The sequence below is a fragment of the Bombina bombina genome, chromosome 1 (genome assembly GCF_027579735.1).
Source record: "Bombina bombina isolate aBomBom1 chromosome 1, aBomBom1.pri, whole genome shotgun sequence".
In the NCBI taxonomy this organism is placed as follows: Eukaryota; Metazoa; Chordata; class Amphibia; order Anura; family Bombinatoridae; genus Bombina; species Bombina bombina.
In genome coordinates, this window is record NC_069499.1 from 421,587,113 (window position 1) to 421,614,723 (window position 27,611).

Sequence of the window (27,611 nt, forward strand, 5' to 3'; positions counted from 1 at the left end):
AAATGCCTATAAATACACCCCTCACCACACCCACAAATCAGTTTTACAAACTTTGCCTCCTATGGAGGTGGTGAAGTAAGTTTGTGCTAGATTCTACGTTGATATGCGCTCCGCAGCAGGTTGGAGCCCGGTTTTCCTCTCAGCGTGCAGTGAATGTCAGAGGGATGTGAGGAGAGTATTGCCTATTTGAATGCAGTGATCTCCTTCTACGGGGTCTATTTCATAGGTTCTCTGTTATCGGTCGTAGAGATTCATCTCTTACCTCCCTTTTCAGATCGACGATATACTCTTATATATACCATTTCCTCTACTGATTCTCGTTTCAGTACTGGTTTGGCTTTCTACTACATGTAGATGAGTGTCCTGGGGTAAGTAAGTCTTATTTTCTGTGACACTCTAAGCTATGGTTGGGCATTTTTTATATAAAGTTCTAAATATATGTATTCAAACATTTATTTGCCTTGACTCAGGATTTTCAACATTCCTTATTTCAGACAGTCAGTTTCATATTTGGGATAATGCATATGAATAATTCATTTTTTTCTTACCTTAAAAATTTGACTTTCCCTGTGGGCTGTTAGGCTCGCGGTGGCTGAAAATGCTTCATTTTATTGCGTCATTCTTGGCGCAGACTTTTTTGGCGCAAAAATTATTTTCTGTTTCCGGTGTTATACGTGTCGCTGGAAGTTGCGTCATTTTTGACGTTCTTTTGCGCCAAAAGTGTCGGCGTTCCGGATGTGGCGTCATTTTTGGCGCCAAAAGCATTTAGGCACCAAATAATGTGGGCGTCTTTTTTGGCGCGAAAAAATATGGCCGTCACTTTTGTCTCCACATTATTTAAGTCTCATAGATTTTTGCTTCTGTTTGCTAGAAGCTTATTCACTGGCATTTTTTCCCATTCCTGAAACTGTCATTTAAGGAATTTGATAAATTTTGCTTTATATGTTGTTTTTTCTATTACATATTGCAAGATGTCCCACGTTGAAGCTGAGTCAGAAGATACTTCTGGAAAATCGCTGCCGGGTGCTGGAGCTACCAAAGCTAAGTGTATCTGCTGTAAACTTTTGGTATCTGTTCCTTCAGCTGTTGTTTGTACTGCTTGTCATGACAAACTTGTTAATGCAGATAATATTTCCTTTAGTACTGTTACATTACCTGTTGCTGTTCCATCAACATCTAATATTCAGAGTGTTCCTGATAACATAAGAGATTTTGTTTCTAAATCCATTAAGAAGGCTATGTCTGTTATTCCTCCTTCTAGTAAATGTAAAAAGTCTTTTAAAACTTCTCATTTTTCAGATGATTTTTTAAATGAACATCATCATTCTGATACTGATATTGGTTCTTCTGATTCAGAGGATTCTGTCTCAGAGGTTGATGCTGATAAATCTTCATATTTATTTAAAATGGAATTTATTCGTTCTTTACTCAAAGAAGTCCTAATTGCATTAGAAATTGAGGATTCTAGTCCTCCTGATACTAAATCTAAACATTTAGATAAGGTTTTTAAATCTCCTGTAGTTATTCCAGAAGTATTTCCTGTCCCTGGTGCTATTTCTGAAGTAATTTCCAGGGAATGGAATAATTTGGGTAATTCTTTTACTCCTTCTAAACGTTTTAAGCAATTATATCCTGTGCCATCTGACAGATTAGAGTTTTGGGACAAAATCCCTAAGGTTGATGGGGCTGTCTCTACTCTTGCTAAGCGTACTACTATTCCTACGGCAGATGGTACTTCCTTTAAGGATCCTTTAGATAGGAAAATTGAATCCTTTCTAAGAAAAGCTTACTTGTGTTCAGGTAATCTTCTTAGACCTGCTATATTATATATAATTCTCATAGCATTATTATTCTTCTTCAACATGATAATAATTTTATTTGTGATGCCATCTTTGATATCATTAGAGTTGATGTCAGGTATATGTCTCTAGCTATCTTAGCTAGAAGAGCTTTATGGCTTAAAACTTGGAATGCTGATATGTCTTCTAAGTCTACTCTGCTTTCCCTTTCTTTCCAGGGTAATAAATTATTTGGTTCTCAGTTGGATTCTATTATCTCAACTGTTACTGGAGGGAAAGGAACTTTTTTACCACAGGATAAAAAATCTAAAGGTAAATTTAGGTCTAATAATCGTTTTCGTTCCTTTCGTCACAACAAGGAACAAAAGCCTGATCCTTCATCCTCAGGAGCGGTATCAGTTTGGAAACCATCTCCAGTCTGGAATAAATCCAAGCCTTTTAGAAAACCAAAGCCAGCTCCTAAGTCCACATGAAGGTGCGGCCCTCATTCCAGCTCAGCTGGTAGGGGGCAGATTACGTTTTTTTCAAAGAAATTTGGTTCAATTCCGTTCACAATCTCTGGATTCAGAGCATTGTTTCAGAAGGGTACAGAATTGGCTTCAAGATAAGGCCTCCTGCAAAGAGATTTTTTCTTTCCCGTGTCCCAGTAAACCCAGCGAAGGCTCAAGCATTGGCTGGAGTAATTATGCCAGTTCCAGTTCTGGAACAGGGACTGGGGTTTTATTCAAATCTCTTCATTGTACCAAAGAAGGAGAATTCCTTCAGACCAGTTCTGGATCTAAAAATATTGAATCGTTATGTAAGGATACCTACATTCAAGATGGTAACTATAAGGACTATCCTGCCTTTTGTTCAGCAAGAGCATTATATGTCCACAATAGATTTACAGGATGCATATCTGCATATTCCGATTCATCCAGATCACTTTCAGTTTCTGAGATTCTCTTTCCTAGACAAGCATTACCAGTTTGTGGCTCTGCCGTTTGGCCTAGCTACAGCTCCAAGAATTTTTACAAAGGTTCTCGGTGCCCTTCTGTCTGTAATCAGAGAACAGGGTATTGTGGTATTTCCTTATTTGGACGATATCTTGGTACTTGCTCAGTCTTCACATTTAGCAGAATCTCATACGAATCGACTTGTATTGTTTCTTCAAGATCATGGTTGGAGGATCAATTTACCAAAAAGTTCATTGATTAATCAGACAAGGGTAACCTTTTTAGGTTTCCAGATAGATTCAGTGTCCATGACTCTGTCACTAACGGACAAGAGATGTCTAAAATTGATATCAGCTTGTCGAAACCTTCAGTCACGATCATTCCCTTCGGTAGCTTTATGCATGGAAATTCTAGGTCTTATGACTGCAGCATCGGACGCGATCCCCTTTGCTCGTTTTCACATGCGACCTCTTCAGCTCATTATGCTGAACCAGTGGTGCAGGGATTACACAAAGATATCTCAATTAATATCTTTAACACCGATTGTACGACACTGTCTGAGGTGGTGGACAGATCACCATTGTTTAGTTCAGGGGGCTTCTTTTGTTCTTCCGACCTGGACTGTAATTTCAACAGATGCAAGTCTGACAGGTTGGGGAGCTGTTTGGGGGTCTCTAACAGCACAAGGGGTTTGGGAATCTCAGGAGTTGAGATTACCGATCAATATTTTGGAACTCCGTGCAATTTTCAGAGCTCTTCAGTCATGGCCTCTTCTAAAGAGAGAATCGTTCATTTGTTTTCAGACAGACAATGTCACAGCTGTGGCATACATCAATCATCAAGGAGGGACTCACAGTCCTCTGGCTATGAAGGAAGTATATCAAAATCTGGTATGGGCGGAATCCAGCTCCTGTCTAGTTTCTGCGGTTCATATCCCAGTTATAGACAATTGGGAAGTGGATTATCTCAGCCACCAAACGTTACAGTCAATCATTCTTCAGATTGTTCAAATGTGGGGACTTCCAGAAATAGATCTGATGGCCTCTCATCTAAACAAGAAACTTCCCAGGTATCTGTCCAGATCCAGGGATCCTCAAGCGGAAGCAGTGGATGCATTGTCACTTCCTTGGAAGTATCATCCTGCCTATATCTTTCCGCCTCTAGTTCTTCTTCCAAGAGTAATCTCCAAGATTCTGAAGGAATGCTAGTTTGTTCTGCTGGTAGCTCCAACATGGCCTCACAGGTTTTGGTATGCGGATTTTGTCCGGATGGCCTCTTGCCAACCGTGGACTCTTCCATTAAGACCAGACCTTTTGTCGCAAGGTCCTTTTTTCCATCAGGATCTCAAATCCTTAAATTTAAAGGTATGGAGATTGAACGCTTGATTCTTAGTCAAAGAGGTTTCTCTGACTCTGTGATTAATACTATGTTACAGGCTCGTAAATCTGTGTCTAGGGAGATATATTATAGAGTCTGGAAGACTTATATTTCTTGGTGTCTTTCTCATCATTTTTCCTGGCATTCTTTTAGAATTCCGAGAATTTTACAGTTTCTTCAGGATGGTTTGGATAAAGGTTTGTCTGCAAGTTCCTTGAAAGGACAAATCTCTGCTCTTTCTGTTCTTTTTCACAGAAAGATTGCTAATCTTCCTGATATTCATTGTTTTGTACAAGCTTTGGTTCATATAAAACCTGTCATTAAGTCAATTTCTCCTCCTTGGAGTTTGAATTTGGTTCTGGGGGCTCTTCAAGCTCCTCCGTTTGAACCTATGCATTCATTGGACATCAAATTACTTTCTTGGAAAGTTTTGTTCCTTTTGGCCATCTCTTCTGCCAGACGAGTTTCTGAATTATCTGCTCTTTCTTGTGAGTCTCCTTTTCTGATTTTTCATCAGGATAAGGCGGTGTTGCGAACTTCTTTTACATTTTTACCTAAGGTTGTGAATTCTAACAACATTAGTAGAGAAATTGTGGTTCCTTCATTGTGTCCTAATCCTAAGAATTCTAAGGAGAGATCATTGCATTCTTTGGATGTAGTTAGAGCTTTGAAATATTATGTTGAAGCTACTAAGAATTTCCGAAAGACTTCTAGTCTATTTGTTATCTTTTCTGGTTCTAGGAAAGGTCAGAAGGCCTCTGCCATTTCTTTGGCATCTTGGTTGAAATCTTTAATTCATCATGCTTATGTCGAGTCGGGTAAAACTCCGCCTCAAAGGATTACAGCTCATTCTACTAGGTCAGTTTCTACTTCCTGGGCGTTTAGGAATTATGCTTCGGTTGATCAGATTTGCAAAGCAGCAACTTGGTCTTCTTTGCATACTTTTGCTAAATTCTACCATTTTGATGTGTTTTCTTCTTCTGAAGCTGTTTTTGGTAGAAAAGTACTTCAGGCAGCTGTTTCAGTTTGAATCTTCTGCTTATAATTTCAGTTTTTTTCATTTAATCTTTATTTTGGGTGTGGATTATTTTTCAGCGGAATTGGCTGTCTTTATTTTATCCCTCCCTCTCTAGTGACTCTTGCGTGGAAAGATCCACATCTTGGGTAGTCATTATCCCATACGTCACTAGCTCATGGACTCTTGCTAATTACATGAAAGAAAACATAATTTATGTAAGAACTTACCTGATAAATTAATTTCTTTCATATTAGCAAGAGTCCATGAGGCCCACCCTTTTTTGTGGTGGTTATGATTTTTTTGTATAAAGCACAATTATTCCAATTCCTTATTTTTTATGCTTTCGCACTTTTTTCTTATCACCCCACTTCTTGGCTATTCGTTAAACTGATTTGTGGGTGTGGGGAAGGGTGTATTTATAGGCATTTTGAGGTTTGGGAAACTTTGCCCCTCCTGGTAGGAATGTATATCCCATACGTCACTAGCTCATGGACTCTTGCTAATATGAAATAAATGAATTTATCAGGTAAGTTCTTACATAAATTATGTTTTATGTAATCATTTTTACTTAGTTCATTTTACTTAGAGCTATTTCTCTTTATTTCCTTACTTTTTGTAACTTATATAAATAAGTGTACCCATGTTTAGTCTCAAAAATACGCGCTCAGTTATATTAGATGGGCCATATACTGAACAGATAGTTTATTAATACTAGAAAATAATAAATATATTGGATATAAATTTAAGAAAATATATTTTTCTGTAGTAGTATTTGCTAATGAAACTACATTCCATTCCATGTCCCCCCGGTGTTCAATACGAGAATTGCAACCAATGGGTATTTTAAATTGTCTGGGGATTTAAAATTACCATATGCATTTCCAAGGGCCAATGAGAGATAAGCTCAGACTAAAAGGGCGTACCGAGAGAATTCCATTGGGTGATTTAGAAATAAAGATGAAATTGGTCTCAGACAAAAAGAGTATGCAAAGAGGGGAAAACACAAAAAAACACACTTTGAATAACTCTCTTTTGAAAATAGAGAAATACCTCTGTGTTTGTGATACCCTGTTTGCAAAAATACATTGATGTATGACTTTGGAAAATCTCTGGTTAGAAAAGCTGAAACTCTCTTATTGGTATCTGGTAATGTATTAAGCGGTTTGATGTTATATAATAAGCTAGTACTTAACATTAATAAAATGGCGCACATTTATTATTTTTTATTTATCTGTAGTAAGCTCCATGAAACTTAGAAGCAACCAATGAACAGCAATTAAGTAACCGTTATGTTGAAGGTGACATACAAACTAAACAATATAAACAAGTATTTTAGCCTGAAATAAAATAGAAAATAAAGTGATAAAGTACCAACATATAAAACTGTTTTAAACCTGGGAGTCTCCTTCACATTTGTGTGGTAACAAATCTAATCTCTGCAACAAACTGTCTATAACACAAACTGCTGAACATTCCTTGCGGCTGTTCGGATGTACGATTCTGTAATGTTTCCTTTTTAGACACTATTTCACCAGGCTAAAGCACATTACAGGGATGTACTGTTTGATTAATGTCTGTCTAGTCTGGGTGTGTTCAACAGTCTGGATATTTAATAAAAAAACAGTGACACAGCGACTGCAAACTGTTTCATGTAATTCCAAATGTCTTCAGAATACTGATTACCTGCAGATTTTATAAACCAGGCCAACTGCAAATAAGATTATCCATGTTTATTTCAAAATATTCAATACTTACGCTGCAATGGAAATTCTTAGTAGTCTTGATCACATTTGCTATAGAAAATATCAAATACAGTACAAATAATGGCACAAAGTTTATAGCATGTGCAGCTGTGGGCGACGTGTACAAAAAGAGTCATTTTATTTTGCCTCTATACGCAATAGAAGATGCTATTTTATTTACTTCTAACTACATCTATTTGCAGCTTTTATTTTAGAATTTTAGGGAAGATGAAACAGTGCTGTCAGCAGTTAAAGCTGGATGCTGTCAGGATTAGTTGTGTGTGCTAAAGAGACAGGATAAGGATAAATGTATATTGTGTGCCCTTCAGACCTAAGCCTTTAGACAAGTTTCTAACATTCTGCTATGGTTTTTTTGTTGGAACACACAATCATGTTTTTATATTTCTGATATACTGATGTCCATAGAACATATATTATTTGTCAGTAGGGAATAACAATATATTACCATTTTAACATAATTGCAAACACATTTTGATGCATTTTTTCATGTGCAACCCATTTTTCAAAACAACCAGTCTGAGTAGTATCAAAATTAAAAAATAGAGCACAAGCAACTCTTTCTATATACCACCCCTGAGGTTACCCACTGTAAATCTGTTAATTGAAGGACCATTTTGTTTCCTTTCTATATTATAAGGTAAATAATAATGGTGCTCATCTAAGGGATGACCTAATTGACACAGTCTGACTGATTTACTATTTGAAATATGTGTCCCAAAAGAAAAAGTTTTATCTGGGGATGTCAGCTTGTTTAAATGAAAGTTAGGCCATGGACATTAATCTAGTAACCTTTAATTAGGTAATTTCAATGCTTGAGATGTTTCAAGAGAGGAACTGTTGTACAAGAAATTATTTTATGAAAAAAAGCCAGTTAAATGGATTCCTACCAGTTTTCAATTTGAGAAGACTATTGATTTGATCTTCTGTATTATAACAAATACCCCAGGCTAGTTAATATATTAAGGTGCTGTGGTTTGATCTGCTATCTTACCTAAGTGGAAGTTTATTGCTTGGCCAATTACGATGGAAAAAAGGGGGTAATATGGATCTTGGTAAGTTCTGATTTAGGCACAAGGACATTTTGGTCTGTAGATTTCAACCACACCATACATCTGCAGTGATAACTATTTTTCAAGGATGTACCATATTACCATTGCTCTAAATACTTTTGTAAGATGTAAGACTGCTTTTTTATTGTATATGTATTGTTCTATGGGATAAAATAACTATATTTTCTTCAATGTGTTTAATACACACTGGCTCCATCTATATAATAGGTAGAGAAGTTTCATGTTTTATAGAGGCAGTGCAGTTTGATGTTTTATAGAGTAAATGATCCCTTAATCTTACTCATTAAGTTATTTTGATCTTCAGGTCTCCTAATAGGTATAATGATGAACCCTGTATAACAAATCCAGTGGATTACCTTCCTGACTTGGGATAGAGTGATCCTGCAGTACTATCTTGGCAAGCATGCTAAACAGTTTGGTGCTTTTGTTGAAATTATGTTCACAGCCTGGTCTAATTTGATATTACAGTGACGGTTCATATTACAGGTATACCTGTAATATTTTGTATATGACTTACATTATAAGGGACATAACCCTTTTTTACTGAGTCCTATATTTTAATGCCATTTCTTAATTTATTTTCAGCTTATAAATAGTTGTCCATTATTTATATTACATGTCTGGTAGCACTATATTTAGCAGTCTATAGCATTTCTATAAGGAGTGATGTAGACTATTATCTCCTGTCACAGATTTTATCAGCATATCTTGTTGTTATTATAAGACATATACCCTTTATGATCTTGTTCTATATATATGTTTCAGCATTGCACACAAGCGCTATTTTGCCCTTCTGTGCAACGCCGCCCCCTGCCCGTGCGTGATTGGCTGTCAATCTCCTTCGTCGGACGAGATTGAGGTGGTGAAAGGGTAGGGACCGCTGCTTGTTAAATGCGAAGTGCAGGTTCTCTTGTGAGAACCTGCAGTCATAGGCAGACAAAGCCTGTCAGAGAGTTTGATAAATGGACCCCTTAATCTATTTAAGTAGTTAAACATAAACCTTATACTTTGATATCATAATAATAAATGTGAGAATTTCAGCTAAACCAAGGCTTGAGTTTGCCACTTGAGTATCATTAGCTGTTTGTTTAATATGCTTTAAATATTTTGTTTATGTCAAGAGGTAATTAAAATCTACATATAACTAAGCAGTGAGGTCCAAAAGTGACCTATAAAGTAATTACAAAAAATATAATTATTTTAGTAGTTTCAATAATGAGATCCAGAAGTGACCTGTAGTGTAATTACATTACTTTATTTGTTTCCTGGTAAAAAATGTGATGCTAAGATATAATTATTTATTAAAACATGATGAGAAAGTGACTCAGAAACATAGGGCTAGATTACAAGTGAGGTGCACATTGAATAACCAGCCATTGAAAGTGGCTCGTTAATGCTACTGCGAGCTTGCGGTTTCACTTTGTGCTAAGTGCAATTAACCAGAGGTCAGACCTTTGGTTAAAGATAAAAAGTTGCCCCAATTGCCAACAATATAAAGTGGACAGTACTTTATAATAATATATTAATATGAGCAGTTATAAGGGGTTAAAGTGAGGGGATGTGGGTTGTTTTAAAAGAAAACGTCAACCTAAGGTGCCGATACATGGAGGTGAATGGGAGACTGTATTTTCAATATAAATATATGTGTATATGCTTATATACATATATATTTATGTGTTAATATGTGTATATACACATATAAACAAATACATACTGTATATACAGGTATGTATGTATATATATATATATATATATATATATATATATATATTTATATATTGCTGGCCAATGCTGCTCGATTTGCCCCCTGCACTGTGCTAGGTGGTTTGCTATGTCTGTCGGCATAAAATATAATATAATATATATTTTAAAAATGTCTACTACTTCTATACATTGTGACTCAGCATAAACAACATTTTTTTTTTAATTTTCTTTTTATTGAAGAAACAAAACACAGCAGTACATACTTGGTACAAGTGATATCTCAAATCTAGACATCATAACAAAACAGTAAAGAATAATCTTAATAGCCAAACTTCTCAGTTCTTCATTTTAAGTTTTTGAAGATTGTTGTGTCATCGAAGACATCCAGGACCAGTAATAGGACCTTATTTCCATAAGTACGTGGATGACACCTAATACACATGTAGGTAGTGTCAATTAGCATTGTGTAAGATAAACTAAAGAAACATAAGATTACGTCCTCTCAAAGTTTAGGCATCACATTAAGTACAGTAGGATACTATTAATAAGGTTTTTGCAGTTGATAATAGAGCTATCAATCATATGCATACGCGCAAGAACAAGGGGCGCCTAGTCAACTGGAATATACATCCTAAATGTATAAATAGTGAGGAACATAGGTATAGACACTATAGCTTTTCTTAGCATTAAGGGCCTGGAGAGCTTATCAACAAAAATACTGAGGAAAACTTTGGCTAGGGCTCTTCAAACTGGGCAAAGACTACAAAACTCTGCCGATAAGATAATGCAGAGGATAAATTTGTATGCCTTACCGCATAGAAGGGGAGGGGGGGAGAATTAAGAGCAGACTAGTAGTATATTCTCTCCCAACCACCAACCTTTGTACTGGATAAGTGGGCATTCTGATAAAGTCAAACTGTAAACACACATAAATAGTTACTCTACGCTTAGCGGAGACCATGTAGATATTAGTACCTGCAGTAGTGAGTATTCCAGGGATATTTGAAAGTTATGACATATCTGATATATTCTGACTGAAAAAAGATAGAGTACCTATGTAGTGATTAAATATAGCCTTTACTTTATATAGGGATACAAGCTGAGTTATCATCACAGTTATGTGCAATGAGAGGGGATTCCAATTAATAGTGTATCACCAAGGCATTTTCCCCTGCTATTAATACATCTCTTCAGAACCTACTTAGCACTTTAGTCAAAAAGAGTGGATGCTGGCCCTAGGGAGTAAGGGAGAGCAGCAGTCTATATATGAGGAGTGAATAGCTTTCTACAATGAGTACATAATAAAAGACAGGAACAAATAGTAGCACAGCACAATATATAGGCATCTAAGTGTTTACATCTGCTATCTCTAAATCTTCATTAGTTCCACATACAGTATCCACAACAAGGAGAGTCAGTTATGCATACTGCACATTCACCAATATTATTATTCTGCAATATAGGTTCATTATTTTTAGCAATGGTACAGTTATGCAAAGAGTCTGAGCACTGAACTTTATACAATAGCGCAATAACCACCGCCTGAAACAGGCACATCCTCATACTTGGAGCACACTTACATGGGGAGCCATCTCACACTGTTTAGGGCGTATATTATTCTAGTAGCTAAGGAGATCGGTGGTTGGGGGACATTTTAAAGTCATGCATCTTTCTGGGTTAAACTTAACAAAGGCCCTGGCCAGTCTGCAGGATAATAACTGTGTGAAATAGATAATCCTGAATAAGGGAACATGGTTCAAGTTAACACCCCTTGAATAGAGGTGTCTTCCAATACTATGGGGGGTAGTTATCAAGCCGTCAACCTCAAATACGCTGGAATTCCGCAGCGTATTTGTGGCGAGGCTGATTCGCCTTAGTTATCAAGCCCTACATACCGGCAAAAGTAGAATTTTGTGACGTAAGCTTCGATTCGCCGGACTCAGTCCGACACAGATCGATTCTTACGTCACTCCAGAGGTTCCGCACACAAGTGCGCCACAATCTGACTACTTTTGCTAGTTATCAAAAAACTAGCAGGTACGCTCGGGACTTTTATGGCCCAGCGTACCTGGTTTTCAATCCGCCGCCCTGGAGGCGGCGGATCCCATAGGAATCAATGGGAGTCTGACCATAGCGAAAGTTCATGTTCGCTGCTGCCCGACATCCCATTGATTCCTATGGGAGCTGTCTACACCTAACACCCTAACATGTACCCCGAGTCTAAACACCCCTAATCTGTCCCCCCTACACCGCCGCAACTAAATAAAGTGTTTACCCCCTAAACCGCCGCTCCCGGAGCCCACCGCAAGCTATAATAAACATGTTGACCCCTAAACCGCCGCTCCCTAGCCCCGCCGCAACTATAATATATGTATTAACCCCTAAACCGCCGCTCCCGGACCCCGCCGCAACCTATATTAAATTTATTAACCCCTATCCTGCCCCCCCTACACTGTCGCCACCTATAATAAATTTATTAACCCCTATCCTGCCTCCCACTACACCGCCGTCACTGTAATAAAATTATTAACCCCTAAACCTAACACTAACCCTAACACCCCCTAACTTAAATATTAATTAAATAAATCTAAATAATATTTCTATTATGAACTAAATTAATCCTATTTAAAACTAAATACTTACCTTTAAAATAAACCCTAATATAGCTACAATATAAATAATAAATATATTGTAGCTATCTTAGGATTTATTTTTATTTTACAGGCAAATTTCAATTTATTTTAACTAGGTACAATAGCTATTAAATAGTTATTAACTATTTAATAGCTTACCTAGCTAAAATAAAGAGAAATTTACCTGTAAAATAAAAACTAACCTAAGTTACAATTACACCTAACACTACACTATACTTTAATAAATTATTCCTATTTAAAACTAAATACTTACCTGTAAAATAAACCCTAAGATATCTACAATATAATTAATAATTACATTGTAGCTATCTTAGGATTTATATTTATTTTACAGGTAACTTTGTATTTATTTTAGCTGGTTAGAATAGTTATTAAATAGTTATTAACTATTTAATAACTTCCTAGCTAAAAGAAATACAAAATTACCTGTAAAATAAATCCTAACCTAAGTTACAATTAAACCTAACACTACACTATCATTACATTAATTAAATAAATTAACTACAAATAACTACAATTAAATACAATTACATAAACTAACTAAAGTACAAAAAATAAAAAAAGCTGTTACAAAAAATAAAAAAAAATAAGTTACAAACATTTAAAACATATTACAACAATTTTAAGCTACTTACACCTAATCTAAGCCCCCTAATAAAATAACAAAGCCCCCCAAAATAAAAAAAATGCCCTACCCTATTCTAAATTAAAAAAGTTCAAAGCTCTTTTACCTTACCAGCCCTTAAAAGGGCCTTTCATGGGGCATGCCCCAAAGAATTCAGCTCTTTTGCCTGTAAAAGAAAAATACAAACCCCCCCAACATTAAAACCCACCACCCACATACCCCTAATCTAACCCAAACCCCCCTTAAATAAACCTAACACTACCCCCCTGAAGACCATCCTACCTTGAGTCGTCTTCACTCAGCCGAGCAGCGATGGAACCGAAGAGGAGATCCGGAGCGGCAGAAGTTATCCTCCAAGGGGCGCTGAAGAAATCTTCCATCCGATGAAGTGATTCTCCAAGCGGCACTGAAGAAGTCTTCCATCCGATGAAGTGATCCTCCAAGCGGCGCTGAAGAAGTCTTTGATCCAGGCGATGTCATCTTCCAAGCGGGGTCTTCAATCTTCTTCTTCAGGATCCATCTTCATTCCGCCGACACGGAACATCTTTCTTTCCCGACGGACTACCGACTAATGAAGGCTCCTTTAAGGGACGTCATCCAAGATGGCGTCCCTTCAATTCCGATTGGCTGATAGGATTCTATCAGCCAATCGGAATTAAGGTAGGAAAAATCTGATTGGCTGATTGAATCAGCCAATCAGATTGAGCTCGCATTCTATTGGCTGATCGGAACAGCCAATAGAATGCAAACTCAATCTGATTGGCTGATTGGATCAGCCAATCGGATTGAACTTCAATCTGATTGGCTGATTCAATCAGCCAATCAGATTTTTCCTACCTTAATTCCAATTGGCTGATAGAATCCTATCAGCCAATCGGAATTGAAGGGACGCCATCTTGGATCTTCCGCGTCGGCGGAATGAAGATGGATCCTGAAGAAGAAGATTGAAGACCCCGCTTGGAAGATGACATCGCCCGGATCGAAGACTTCTTCAGCGCCGTTTGGAGGATCACTTCATTGGATGGAATATTTCTTCAGCGCCCCTTGGAGGATAACTTCTGCCGCTCCGGATCTCCTCTTCGGTTCCATCGCTGCTCGGTTGAGTGAAGACGACTCAAGGTAGGATGATCTTCAGGGGGGTAGTGTTAGGTTTTTTTAAGGGGGTTTGGGTTAGATTAGGGGTATGTGGGTGGTGGGTTTTAATGTTGGGGGGTTGTATTTTTCTTTTACAGGCAAAAGAGCTGAATTCTTTGGGGCATGCCCCATGAAAGGCCCTTTTAAGGGCTGGTAAGGTAAAAGAGCTTTGAACTTTTTTAATTTAGAATAGGGTAGGGCATTTTTTTATTTTGGGGGGCTTTGATTAGGTGTAAGTAGCTTAAAATTGTTGTAATATTTTTAAAATGTTTGTAACTTATTTTTTTTTTTTTTTTGTAACTTAGCTTTTTTTATTTTTTGTACTTTAGTTAGTTTATGTAATTGTATTTAATTGTAGTTATTTGTAGTTAATTTATTTAGTGTAGTGTTAGGTTTAATTGTAACTTAGGTTAGGATTTATTTTATAGGTAGTTTTGTATTTCTTTTAGCTAGGTAGTTATTAAATAGTTAATAACTATTTAATAACTATTCTAACTAGCTAAAATAAATACAAAGTTACCTGTAAAATAAATATAAATCCTAAGATAGCTACAATGTAATTATTAATTATATTGTAGCTATCTTAGGGTTTATTTTACAGGTAAGTATTTAGTTTTAAATAGGAATAATTTATTAAAGTATAGTGTAGTGTTAGGTGTAATTGTAACTTAGGTTAGTTTTTATTTTACAGGTTAATTTCTCTTTATTTTAGCTAGGTAAGCTATTAAATAGTTAATAACTATTTAATAGCTATTGTACCTAGTTAAAATAAATTAAATAATTATTATTTATATTGTAGCTATATTAGGGTTTATTTTAAAGGTAAATATTTAGTTTTAAATAGGATTAATTTAATTCATAATAGAAATATTATTTAGATTTATTTCATTAATATTTAAGTTAGGGGGTGTTAGGGTTAGTGTTAGACTTAGGTTTAGGGGTTAATAATTTTATTACAGTGGCGGCGATGTAGTGAGGGGCAGGATAGGGGTTAATAAATTTATTATAGGTGGCGACGGTGTAGGGGGGGCAGGATAGGGGTTAATAAATTTAATATAGGTTGCGGCGGGGTCAGGGAGCGGGTTAAACTATTTATTTAGTTGCGGCGAGGTGCAGGATCAGCAGGATAGGGGTTAATAACTTTATTATAGAGGGCGACGGTATAGGGGGGGCAGGATAGGGGTTACTAGGTATAATGTAGGTTGCGGCGGTGTCCGGGAGCGGCGGTTTAGGGGTTAATACATTTATAAGAGTTGCAGTGGGGTCTAGGAGCAGCGGTTTAGGGGTTAATAACTTTATTTAGTTGTGGGGGGCTCCGGGGGCGCCAGTATAGGGGGTAGAACAGTGTAGTTTAGTGTGGGTGCTTAATGACAGGCTAGCAAGAAAGCTGTAAAAAAGCCGAAGAGCAGCGAGATCGGATGAGTGATAACTCTCACAATCCGCTGCTCATCGCCCCGTACTTGGTGCGCGGCTTTTTGACAGCTTTTTTGATAACTTAGGCAAATTTTTGCAGGTCCGCGGCGGCGATGTGAGGCGAGCTTAGGCGGGCGTATTGGGCCGGCGAAGGCAGGAAAAGTAGACGCGTTGATAACTACCCCCCTATACCTTTATATGTTGTTGGGGATACTTATAAGAAGCAAGTTAGTCAAACTATTCCCTGCATCAAGAATTCTCATCTTCCCTAACAAAAATGTAAATAACCTGCAGCATAAAAGCAAGAATAGATAGAAAATTTACACATGTTAGCAGGAACTTTCATAATATAAAGGTCCCAATAATAAAGAACAGCATCTACTGAAGGCAAGGCACACAAAAATGGGAAACATGGTAACAGTGAACAATAAAATTATAGAGCATACGAGCGTGTCCTGAGCAAATGAGCAAGTACAGAGTGCAGGTTCATATATCAGGCCCCAGGGCCTTCATAGCAAGCCGCAACAGGTATCATAAAAAATTATTATTTGGGCGCATAACAATATATTCATATCCACAGCAGATCCCGCAGACACCAGCACATCTTCAAAGCCACAGTCCCTCACTTATCCGATGCCAATCCGGAGACCCTGGGGGGCATGACGCCATAATGACAGCGCAGACAAAATTACAGCAGAGTGGTAGCACTGCAAATCTAGACAATGGGAAAAAAAAAAGCCCATCCGGTAAGATAACTTGCCTCTGAAGTCGGAGCCATCCGTGCAGACATAATAGCGGGCTCTTCTCCAGTCAACTCAGGGACCTCAGCTGTGACTCTTCTTCCAACTGTTTCCTCCTGCGGGTATATACAGGTTGCATTTAGTTCACGTGCTCTAGTCATGACTCTCTGGCCTGGAGTATGTGTCAAGTGACCGCCGCTCCCATGTGCTGGGGCGGCTGCTAACAAGCAGGCTAACTCCGACAAGAAACGGCGAGCTGGAGTCTCCTGAGTAACACCCACGTGTATGCCGGGTGCCACTGCCGCAGGCTTGTAGGTCTCAGCGCCATCCTCTTCCGCGTCCCGGTGACTGACAATCAGAATAAGCCGGTCCAGCCTGTTCATAAATTTATAATTATATTCCTCAAAAAGGGCTAGGATAGCCATGCAGGGATCCACCATGATCCCACCGCTTCGCAGCTAGGCCGCAGCAAGCTGCCCTGGCAGTGGGCTGTGAGAACGCTCCTGGGTGTTCCACAAATATCTATAGAAGGCTCATAGATAGGGGTTTAGAGTAAGTCTCCCACTGTCCATATGATATCAGGTCAAAAAGAACCACCAAAATCACTCTTGAAGCCGGGAGCTACTGTAGTGTGCGTCCAGCTCCTTCGGCGGTTAGCTCCGCCCCCTCGTGCCACAACATACTTTTTTGAATAGACAAAAAAAAAACTTTTGATTAATCGTTCCTCATGAAATCAACTGTATTTTTTGTTGCATGTTTTTGTTAGTTGTTTTCTTTTGTCAAAGGGGCTGCACATTTTGTCATATAAAAAATCCTCATATAAAAAAAGCAGGTTAAAGGCAAAAGCTTTTTTTTTTTTTGTCAAACTTCTATTTTATAATTTTACAAAACCAACTGTCTTTTTATTGGGGGGGAAAAACCTTTACTGGATGTGAACACAGGAGGTTAACTGTAATGCACTGGTCTTCAACATTTTGTATTTAAATTTACCAAATGGTTTATCTTCAACATGTCCAGTGCAAGTAAATGTCAAACCTTTTCCTTGATTACAATCGGCTAGATTATGAGTTTTGCGTTATGAGTGAAAAAGCAGCGTTATGGGTTATAACGCTGCTTTCTCACTACCGCTGCTATTACGAGTCTTGTCAAAAAAGCTGTACCGCACACTTTTTTGGCAGTAACGCAAATTAACTTACGCAATTTGTGTAAAGTCTTTTTTAATGGTACTTCCATAGCGCCGAAATTACAAGCTTTTTCTGGGAGGCCAAAAAGTGAGCAGTACAGCCTATCCCGCAAGATTCGTAACGCAATCTAAAGTCAGTAGTTATGAGTTTTACGCTACAAAGCTGTAGCATAAAACTCCTAACTAAAGTGTTAAAAAGTACACTAACACCCATAAACTACCTATTAACCCCTAAACTGAGGCCCTCCCGCATCGCAAACACTAAAATAAAATTATTAACCCCTAATCTGCCGCTCCCGACATTGCCGCCACTATAAAAAACATATTAACCTCTAAACCACTGCACTCCTGCATCACAAACACTAGTTAAATATTATTAACCCCTAATCTGCTGCCCCTAACATCGCCGCCACCTACCTACATTTATTAACCCCTAATCTGCCGCTCCGGACATTGCCACCACTATAATAAACATATTAACCCCTAAACCTAACCCTAAATCTAACCCTAACACCCCCTAACTTTAATATAATTAAAATAAATCTAAATAAAACTTACTATTAATAACTAAATAATTCCTATTTAAAACTAAATACCTGTAAAATAAACCCTAAGCTAGCTACAATATAACTAATAGTTACATTGTATCTAGCTTAGGTTTAATTTCAATTTCACAGGCAAGTTTGTATTTATTTTAACTAGGTAGACTAGTTAGTAAATAGTTATTAACTATTTACTAACAACCTAGCTAAAATAAATACAAATTTACCTGTGAAATAAAACCTAACCTATCTTACACTAACACCTAACCTTACACTACAATTAAATCAATTACCTAAATTAAATACAATTAACTAAATTACAAAAACAAACAAACACTAAATTACACAAAATAAAAAAAGAAATTATCATATATTTAAACTAATTACACCTAATCTAATAGCCCAATCAAAATAAAAAATCCCCCCCCCCCAAATAAAAAAAACCCTAGCCTAAACTAAACTACCAATAGCCCTTAAAAGGGCCTTTTGCGGGGCATTGCCCCAAAGAAATCAGCTCTTTTACCTGTAAAAAAATACAAACAACCCCCCAACAGTAAAACCCACCACCCACACAACCAACCCCCAAATAAAATCCTAACTAAAATAACCTAAGCTCCCCATTGCCCTTAAAAGGGCATTTAGCTTTTTTTCAAGTGCCCAAACCCTAATCTAAAAATAAAACCCACCCAATAAACCCTTAAAAAAACCTAACACTAACCCCCGAAGATCCACTTACAGTTTTGAAGACCGGACATCCATCGTCAACGAAGCCGGGAAAAGTCTTTATCCAAGTGGCAAGAAGTCCTCAACGAAACCAGGAGAAGTCTTCATACAAGCCGGCAGAAGTGGTCCTCCAAACGGGCAGAAGTATTCATCCAGACGGCATCTTCTATCTTCATCCATCCGGCGTGGAGTGGCTCCATCTTTGAGACATCCGGCATGGAGCATCCACTTCAATCGAAGTCTTCTTCCAGATTGAAGGTTCCTTTAAGTGAAATCATCCAAGAATTCTATCAGCCAATCGGAATTAAAGGTGAAAAAATCCTATTGGCTGATGCAATCAGCCAATAGGATTGAGCTTCAATCCTATTGGCTGATCCAATTAGCTAATAGGATTGAGCTTGCATTCTATTGGCTGTTCCAATCAGCCAATAGAATGTGAGCTCAATCCTATTGGCTGATTGGCCTGCCTTGAAGATGGAGCCGCTCCGCGACGGATGGATGAAGATAGAAGATGCCATCTTGATGAAGACTTCTGTCCGTCTGGAGGACCACTTCTGCCGGTTTGGATGAAGACTTCTCCCGGCTTCGTTGAGGACTTCTTGCCGGTTGGATGAAGACTTCTCCTGGCTTCGTTGAGGACGGATGTCCGGTCTTCAAAACTGTAAGTGGATCTTCGGGGGTTAGTGTTAGGTTTTTTTAAGGGTTTATTGGGTGGGTTTTATTGGGCAGATTAGGGGTTAATAAGTATAATGTAGGTGTCAGCGATGTCGGGGGCGGCAGATTAGGGGTTAATAAGTGTAAGATTAGGGGTGTTTAGACTCGGGGTTCATTTTAGGGTGTTAGGTGTAAACATAAATTTTGTTTCCCCATAGGAATCAATGGGGCTGCATTACTGAGCTTTACGCTGCTTTTTTGCAGGTGTTAAACTTTTTTCAGCCGGCTCTCCCCATTGATGTGTATGGGGAAATCGTGCATGAGCATGTACAACTAGCTCTTCACAGCTTTCAGCAGCGCTGGTATTGGAGTGCGGTATGGAGCTCAATTTTGCTTTACGTTCACTTTTTGCTTGATAACGCTGGGTTTTTATAAGCCTGTAATAACAGCGCTGTAGGGAAGTGAGCAGTGACAATAACGTGCAAGATAGCACTGCACCCCAAATAACGCAAAACTCGTAATCTAGCCGGTAGTTAGGTTAATCTCTAGATTGAAAGGATAGTATTGCATTAGAAAAGATTGTTCTCATGAGTAGTCTGGGATGAAAATTATGCCCAGTCATTTAAAGGCAGAGCAGGCTTTGCAAATTCACCCAAGTTCATTAGTGTTGTCAGCTGTCTTTCACAAAAAAAAACCAAAACTGTATGACCTATCTAGTAGTTCAAAAAGTAGACTTCAGACCAAGGCCTCTATTTATCAAGGTCTGTCGGACCTGATCCGACAGTGCGGATCAGGTCCGACAGACCTCGCTGAATACGACGAACAGTACGCTCACCGTATTCAGCATTGCACCAGCAGCTCACAAGAGCTGCTGGTGCAACGCCGCCCACTGCAGACTCGTGGCCAATAGGCCGCCAGCAGGGGGTATCAATCAACCCGATCGTACTCGATCGGGTTGATTTCCGGCGATGTCTGTCCGCCTGCTCAGAGCAGGAGGACAGGTTATAGAGCAGCGGTCTTTGTGACCGCTGCTTCATAACTTGTGTTTCTAGCGAGTCTGAAGACTCGCCAGAAACACGCCCCTTCAAGCTCTGTATGGAGCTTGATAAATATGGGCCCAGGTCTCTTGTGCTGGAGCCCCTGTCACCACACACCCAATACAGTAGTATACTAATATATAGCATCAGATCCCTGGCCCTGAAGCAACCCTCTATGTGTCCCATATATCTATTAGAACCTATCCCAGACATACCAGTACCAGTGTACTGCCCTGCAGCCCATCTGTCACATGCCACATGCCCCTGACCCTATAGCATGACCCAGCTGTGTAATTAGATCTGCTGATTGACTGAAGGGTATTTTCATTTGGCACTAGCAGTTCTCTGCAACTCAGAAGCAGGGTTGCTAGTGATAAAATTGCATTCTCTAACAAATAGGAATATTTAAGATTTTCACTATAATATCCCTTTAATAAGAAAGCCTCTTTAATATTGTCTTCAATGTTAATACTAGACATATGCATTCAGATTTGGACTAATATAAAAAAAAAAACCCAAAAAAACATTTTTTTATATGTTGCATTTGTCTGAAAACAATAAACGCGCAGCCCCTGTAACAAAATGAATTCCAAAAAATTGTCAACTCATTCTTGTGGTTAAAACTGTTACTCTTTAGGTGGGAAAGGCTTCAAAGTTACCCTATTTAAAAAAGATCCAGAAATGTCCTTATTAATTGTTAGCCAAAAAGTATATAAACTACACTTCTGTTTATGGCCGATCCTAATCACATAAAAAATGCAGATCAGATCATGGATGTTGTGGCCAACAGCAAATACGTGTCTTGTTCCAAAGCACCAAAGATGTAAGGACGCCCATAGTAAGTCCATCATAAACTGCACCTGTGAAGGAAATTCTGTTGTGTAACTCCTAGAGGTAACTGATAGGTAATGTGTTAATCCTGAACAAGCACAATGTTTTATGACTGAATTAAAAATTGTCATCCTTTAGTTATAAGATTTAAACTACCCCACTGACCTAATTGAAGCCAATTTTTCCTAAAGACTAAAATGAGTATAGATTTCAACACAAGTTCTTCATCCATACAAATATATAACCTGAAATTGACTCAGACATGATTGTTCTTAGTTTGCTCCTTGCTCTAAGTTCATTGTGTTACTTAGAAAGAAAAGGTATATAAGAGCCTAACATGTTTTCTGCGCAAATATACCAAACAGGAACAGATTTAACTTTTAACTTAAGCACTGCCTGGAGAGGTTACCAATGGCGAACGCATCTCTGGTTAAGATTGTAAAGGTAGCAGAGTGCACAGTAGTTTACCTAAGGTTAGGATAATTTCTGTGGGGTTTGTAAAGATAGAAATAGTGCATTGGTGTTTTTATGTGAGGGAATGTTCATGTGTGTATAGATAATGCCTGGTGGTGTGTGTAAGGATGGGAGAGTGCCTGAAGGTACGTGCACGTGTTACTGGGTGTGCATAAGCATATAAGCTTGTCTGAAGGGAAAAGGTTGGGAGAGTGTCTGGGCATTTGTAAGGGAGGGAAATAATGCATCACAGGTTTTTAAAAGATGGAATATGGGGGGGCGGAGCCAACTGTGGAACTGAGCAGACGCAGGTACTAAGAGCTCCTGCTCTAATAACTCTCCAAAGACCACTATATAGCCCTAAAAGAACATCTCATGTGATATATGGGATGTAAGATTACACGTTAGACATTGCCGACCATTTCTGGGAATATCTAGCAGACGGACACAAACAGGACCAGGGAGGTGCCGATGGCAGAGGCATAGCAAGGACCTGCCTCTCTTACTGTCTCTATCGGAGCCTATTACACTCAGTTTCTGGACCCTCTCCTAAGGCTTACCTCTAGAAGGCAGATCTGACCACCCACCCAGCCGAGAAGATGGACTCCCTAGTCTTAGAAGCACTAATCGAGCTGGGACTCCGCATGGATACCCAGTTCAGCATACTCTCTCAATGTCTGTCTATCGACCGGGAGGACCTACCTAACATGTCCGAGGGGGATCTCAACAACTCACCTACTTCTGGAACCTACCCCCTCTGACACGACAAGATGGCGGACACTACCAGTCGAGGCCATTTCGCACTGCCCCAGCAGCCTGACGTCACTCCTGATTATGCCACCACTCGCCCGGCTCTTGCCTCAAGGTGGCCGGTCGAGGCGGGAGCCAAAGGAGACGTATCTGCACATCATTCTCTTGAATACAGCCCTCCTGCACCTAGCTCTCTGACAACTACGGATCCTCACTTGGTCACGAGGGACTCCGACATCTTTCAGGGAGATTGGCGCCTAGCTGGGGAAATGAGATCAAATCCCCAGCTCACGACCCAGCTTTACAGATTTCTTGATATGTCTAAGCCAGAACCCCTACTGAGCACTGTGCAAACTGGATCGCATAGCAAGACCGCTCTGGGGGATTCGGATTCCCTCGCTGAGCCACAGATGACTAGCCTTAATAACTATGTAAGCATGAGTTTAATTACTGATCTGAACTACAGGGCCTCCCATGACCATCAGGCTGAATACCCTGATACGGAGTGGTCACCTGCCCAAAGGTCTGGGGTGGGCTGACTTTTATTAACATTTGCTGACACAGAGCCGTGTAGCCCCATTTGATACCAGACTGGTTCTTTATTTTGCTCTCTTATGTTTCCCATTTACAATCGTCCTGCTTACTCAGTTGATAACTAAGCATATATTGTAATTAGAGTGGGCATATTATGGTTCTGACAGGTAAACTTCTGTTGCCCAGTCCCTTCTATCTTTTTTCTTCTTCTTTTTTTTCTCCCCAAGCCGCCATTATGTTACCGCTGATGTTTATGAATCCTGTGTAACTTTTTTTTTTCACTGTTGAGATGTATATAGGCTATATTATAACTATGGTCCCAAATGCTCAGGCTCCCACTAGTCTATAAATTCATGCATAGATACAGGGCTTTTGTTAAATTTAAGTCCCCTTTGTAATCTCCCCTAAGTTCTCATTTCACCTCAGACTTTTGGCCCCTTTAAGTCCTAATGGTACTAACTATAGTGAAGTTCTGTATAGTAATTTTGAGTAACAACCCACAGTCCTTATATCATGCTATATTATACCTGCCCTCACATGGCTCAAATATTAAGACCTCAGATTGTCTGAGACTGTCTAGATATGTTATGAGATATACTCTATTTTAGGTCTATTTTTTCTTTGCATATTCAATTAAATGAGCCTCTAAATCATCCGAGATGTGTAGGTGATTAAACTTCTGGCCCTAGTTAAGACACCCTAAAGGACTGCATGACAAGGCCTTCTAGACTCAGCATTTTTTCTTCTGATGTATCATCACTTATGTCATAGGGGTTTCTAACGATATCTCCCTTGGTCTTCAAGTCTATCACTGTTGGATTTATATGTTTGAGTTCTGTATTTGCTCATTTCCCTATGTATACTTAATTCAGTCATAGGAAGTGACTCCAATTTGATATACCGAGAATTTTACAACAGAACGTACCTTTTTGACATAACCATCTACTTTATATGAGCCGTAATCATCCTGATCTGTCAAGATTACTAGTTAAGGGATATACCAATGTTATATTCGTCAGTTATTAATTCTCGGATATCTAGGACGAAAATATCAGTCTATACCCAGGATTGAGATGTATTAATGAAGTATGGTCTTTTTACCTCAGCTCTTATACCCCATGAGTAACATACCCTAGTGGAGACTTTTATTATAGGTGACTATTACACTAGCCCAAGTCTTATACTATATCCACACATCATTGTAGACACTCCCTGGTGGAATGGGACTCTATAGACAGACCCCCTTATCATTCTAACTACTCTTAGCCTTCGTCTTCATAAGATTATACATATCTCTTTAATGCCGAAAGTAGATGTAATAGACCCAATTTACATACTTACCTAAGTTTAGCTCATGCAATTTAATATCTAAGCCCACCCAACAGTCCTAATATAGTTGGCTTTGCCCTCCTCTTTCTTCCCTCCTTCCCTCACCCCCCTCCCTATCTCCCCCATAACTCGAGTGGCTCTTGCCCACTGCAACACCCTTTCTTCTTTACCCCCTACGACCCATCTGGGGTCACTGCAAAAACCAACTCTCCACAACATGATAGTTCCAATAGGAAATCATAGTTTATTTTTTCTTTTTACAGCTGTGGAGACCATGTTTCACTACATAAAATGTAAAACGAAGTTACATCTTAGTTTGTTCAAACCCTCCTTTTACACTTCACTAGACATGGCATGCAGTCCCATGAGCTATAGCTTGTCTTTTAATATAGTTATTGTTATTTTGATTATCTCTCAACTTACTGTTTAGATCTGTTATCCTTACCCAGGCTAAATGGATAATGTACATGTCACAATATTGTATGTCATGTCTTGATGTTAATGTTGTTAACGGACAAACCTTGTATTGTAGTTTATCTTTCCATGAAACTTCAATAAAAAATTTATAGAAAAAAAAAAACAATGGAATATGCCTGGGTGAATCTGCCTAAGAATGGTACCTTGATTGTAAAGGTGTGAGAGTACATGGGAAGTTGTAAAGAATCCAGGGACATTCAAGCTAATCACCCTTCCCTGGCTTGAAGACTATTTCACTGCTTTGTTGTCATATCCTTCCACAACCCAACCACTGAATTTTATTACCTCTCAAAAGCTGCAGGTAGAGGTCATCAGCATAAAGTGCTACATGTTTATTTAATGTACTGGGCCCAAGTGGCATACTTCCTGATGTATATTAAGTTCATTAACTTAGGAATCTGGGGGTTAAAGGGTGGGATTGTTCCAGACAAATGTCACCACAAAGTTTAATATTAATAGGGTGGTACAGTTAGCGACCAACAACTTCTACTATTTGTTCATGGCTGTATATTTAAAATCCAACTTTCCCTGTCCTGAGTATTGCAGTTGACATATAAATATGCCACTGACTTCAAAACAGTTTGCACCTTTGGGATTGGATGGCAATGCAGTAATGGATAGGATACCTAGCACCCGAATAAATTGCTTCTTCTTATAGGATGACTATAGTTGCGTGAACATAAATCTACATTTTCACTGCTCATTTGTACCCTAAAATGATTCATTCTGAAAAAAACACATCCTGTTTTCTTTGAGTTGTACGTGGGTAATTGATGTCAGAGTAATCTAATTAAAGGGACAGTCTAGTCAAAATTAAACTTTTATGATTCAGATACGGCATGCAATTTTAACCCCTTAACGATCGTTATGCCCTTAAGGACCAGTGACGTACCCTGTACGGTGCTGCAGCCCCGGGCTTCTCTCTGCCGCAATCTCGCTCAAAATAGTGAGATTGTGCTATTTCTGCATGCCCCACGAGTGGGGCACTGCAGCAATAGAGTTGCAGAGTTGTTTCTACTCTGTGGCCCTCTCTGCATCGGCCAGGGATAGTGACGTTCATTGGTGTGTGGGAGCAGTAGCAGGGAGGCGGGTGGGTGGCTCATTGTTGAAGGGACCTCCTGTCCCTGTAGTACGCAAAATCAGGAGCACGAGGGGGGTAGGGGAGGCTCGCGCAGGGGCGAACGCACGCTACAACTACTTTAAGTTGATTGAGGGAGTGGAAGGGAGGGAGAGAGAGGGAATTTAATTTTTGTAAAGGGGTCGGGGAGGGGTAGGGTGTTGAGGGGGGTGCAGCTACACTACAGAAAATTATTTAGAATAGAAAAAGAAACAGGTTTATTATGGCCAAATGGGTACTGGCAGACAGCTATCAGTACCCAAGATGGTGGAAGATAGATAGACGGGGGAGAGTTAGAGAGCTGTATGGGGGGATCAGGAAGGTTGGGGGCTAAGGGGGGATCCATCACTGCAAAATAAATATAAAAATAAAAATTGCCTTTTATTTTAGTGCTGGCAGACTTTCTGTCAGTACTTAAGATGGCAGTGGCAATTGTGAGGTGCGGGAGGGAAGAGAGCTGTTTGAGGGTGGTCAGGGAGGGATCAAGGGGTGGGATGTGTCAGGTGGGAGGCTGATTTCTACACTAAAGCTAAAATCAACCCTACAAGATCACTACAAGCTACCTAATTAACCCCTTCACTGCTGGGCATAATACAAGTGTTGTGCGCAGCGGCATTTAGCATCCTTCTAATTAACAAAAAGCAATGCCAAAGCCATATATGTTTGCTATTTCTGAACAAAGGGGATCCCAGAGAAGCATTTACAACCATTTGTGCCATGATTGCACTAACTGTTTGTAAATAATTTCAGTAAGAAACCTAAAATTGTGAAAATGTTAATGATTTTTCTTATTTGATCGCATTTGGCGGTGAAATGGTGGCATGAAATATACCAAAATGGGCCTAGATCAATACTTTGGGTTGTCTACTACACTACAGCTAAAATTAACCCTACAAGCTCCCAAATTAACCCCTTCACTGCTAGGCATAATTCACGTGCGATGCACAGCGACATTTAGCAGACTTCTAATTAACAAAAAGCAACGCCAAAGCCATATATGTCTGCTATTTCTGAACAAAGGGGATACCAGAGAAACATTTACAGCCATTTGTGACATAATTGCACAAGCTGTTTGTAAATAATTTCAGTAAGAGACCTAAAGTTTGTGAAAAATTGAAATTTTTTTTTTTATTTAATCGCATTTGACGGTAATATGGTGTCATGAAATATACCAAAATGGGCCTAGATCAATACTTTGGGTTGTCTACTTAAAAAAATATATACATGTGAAGGGTTATTCAAGTATTCCTAACAGATATCAGTGTTCCAATGTAAATATCGCTAATTTTAAGAAAAAATGTTTTGTAAATAGCAAAGTGCTACTTGTACTTATTGCCCTATAACTTGCAAAAAAAGCAAAGAACATGTAAACATTTGGTATTTCTAAACTCAGGACGAAATTTAGAAACTATTTAACATGGGTGTTTTTTGGTGGTTGTAGATGTGTAACAGAATCAAATTATGAAAAAGTGTGTTGTTTTCAAATTTTTCATCATATTTTATGTTTTTTTTTTATAGTAAATTATAAGATATGATGAAAATAATGGTACCTTTAGAAAGTCCATTTAATTACGAGAAAAATTGTATATAATATGTGTGGGTACAGTAAATGAGTAAGAGGAAACTTACAGCTAAACACAAACACTGCAGAAATGTAAAAATAGCCCTGGTCCTTAAAGGAACACTGAACCCAATTTTTTTCTTTCATAATTCAGATAGAGCATGCACTTTTAAGCAAATTTCTAATTT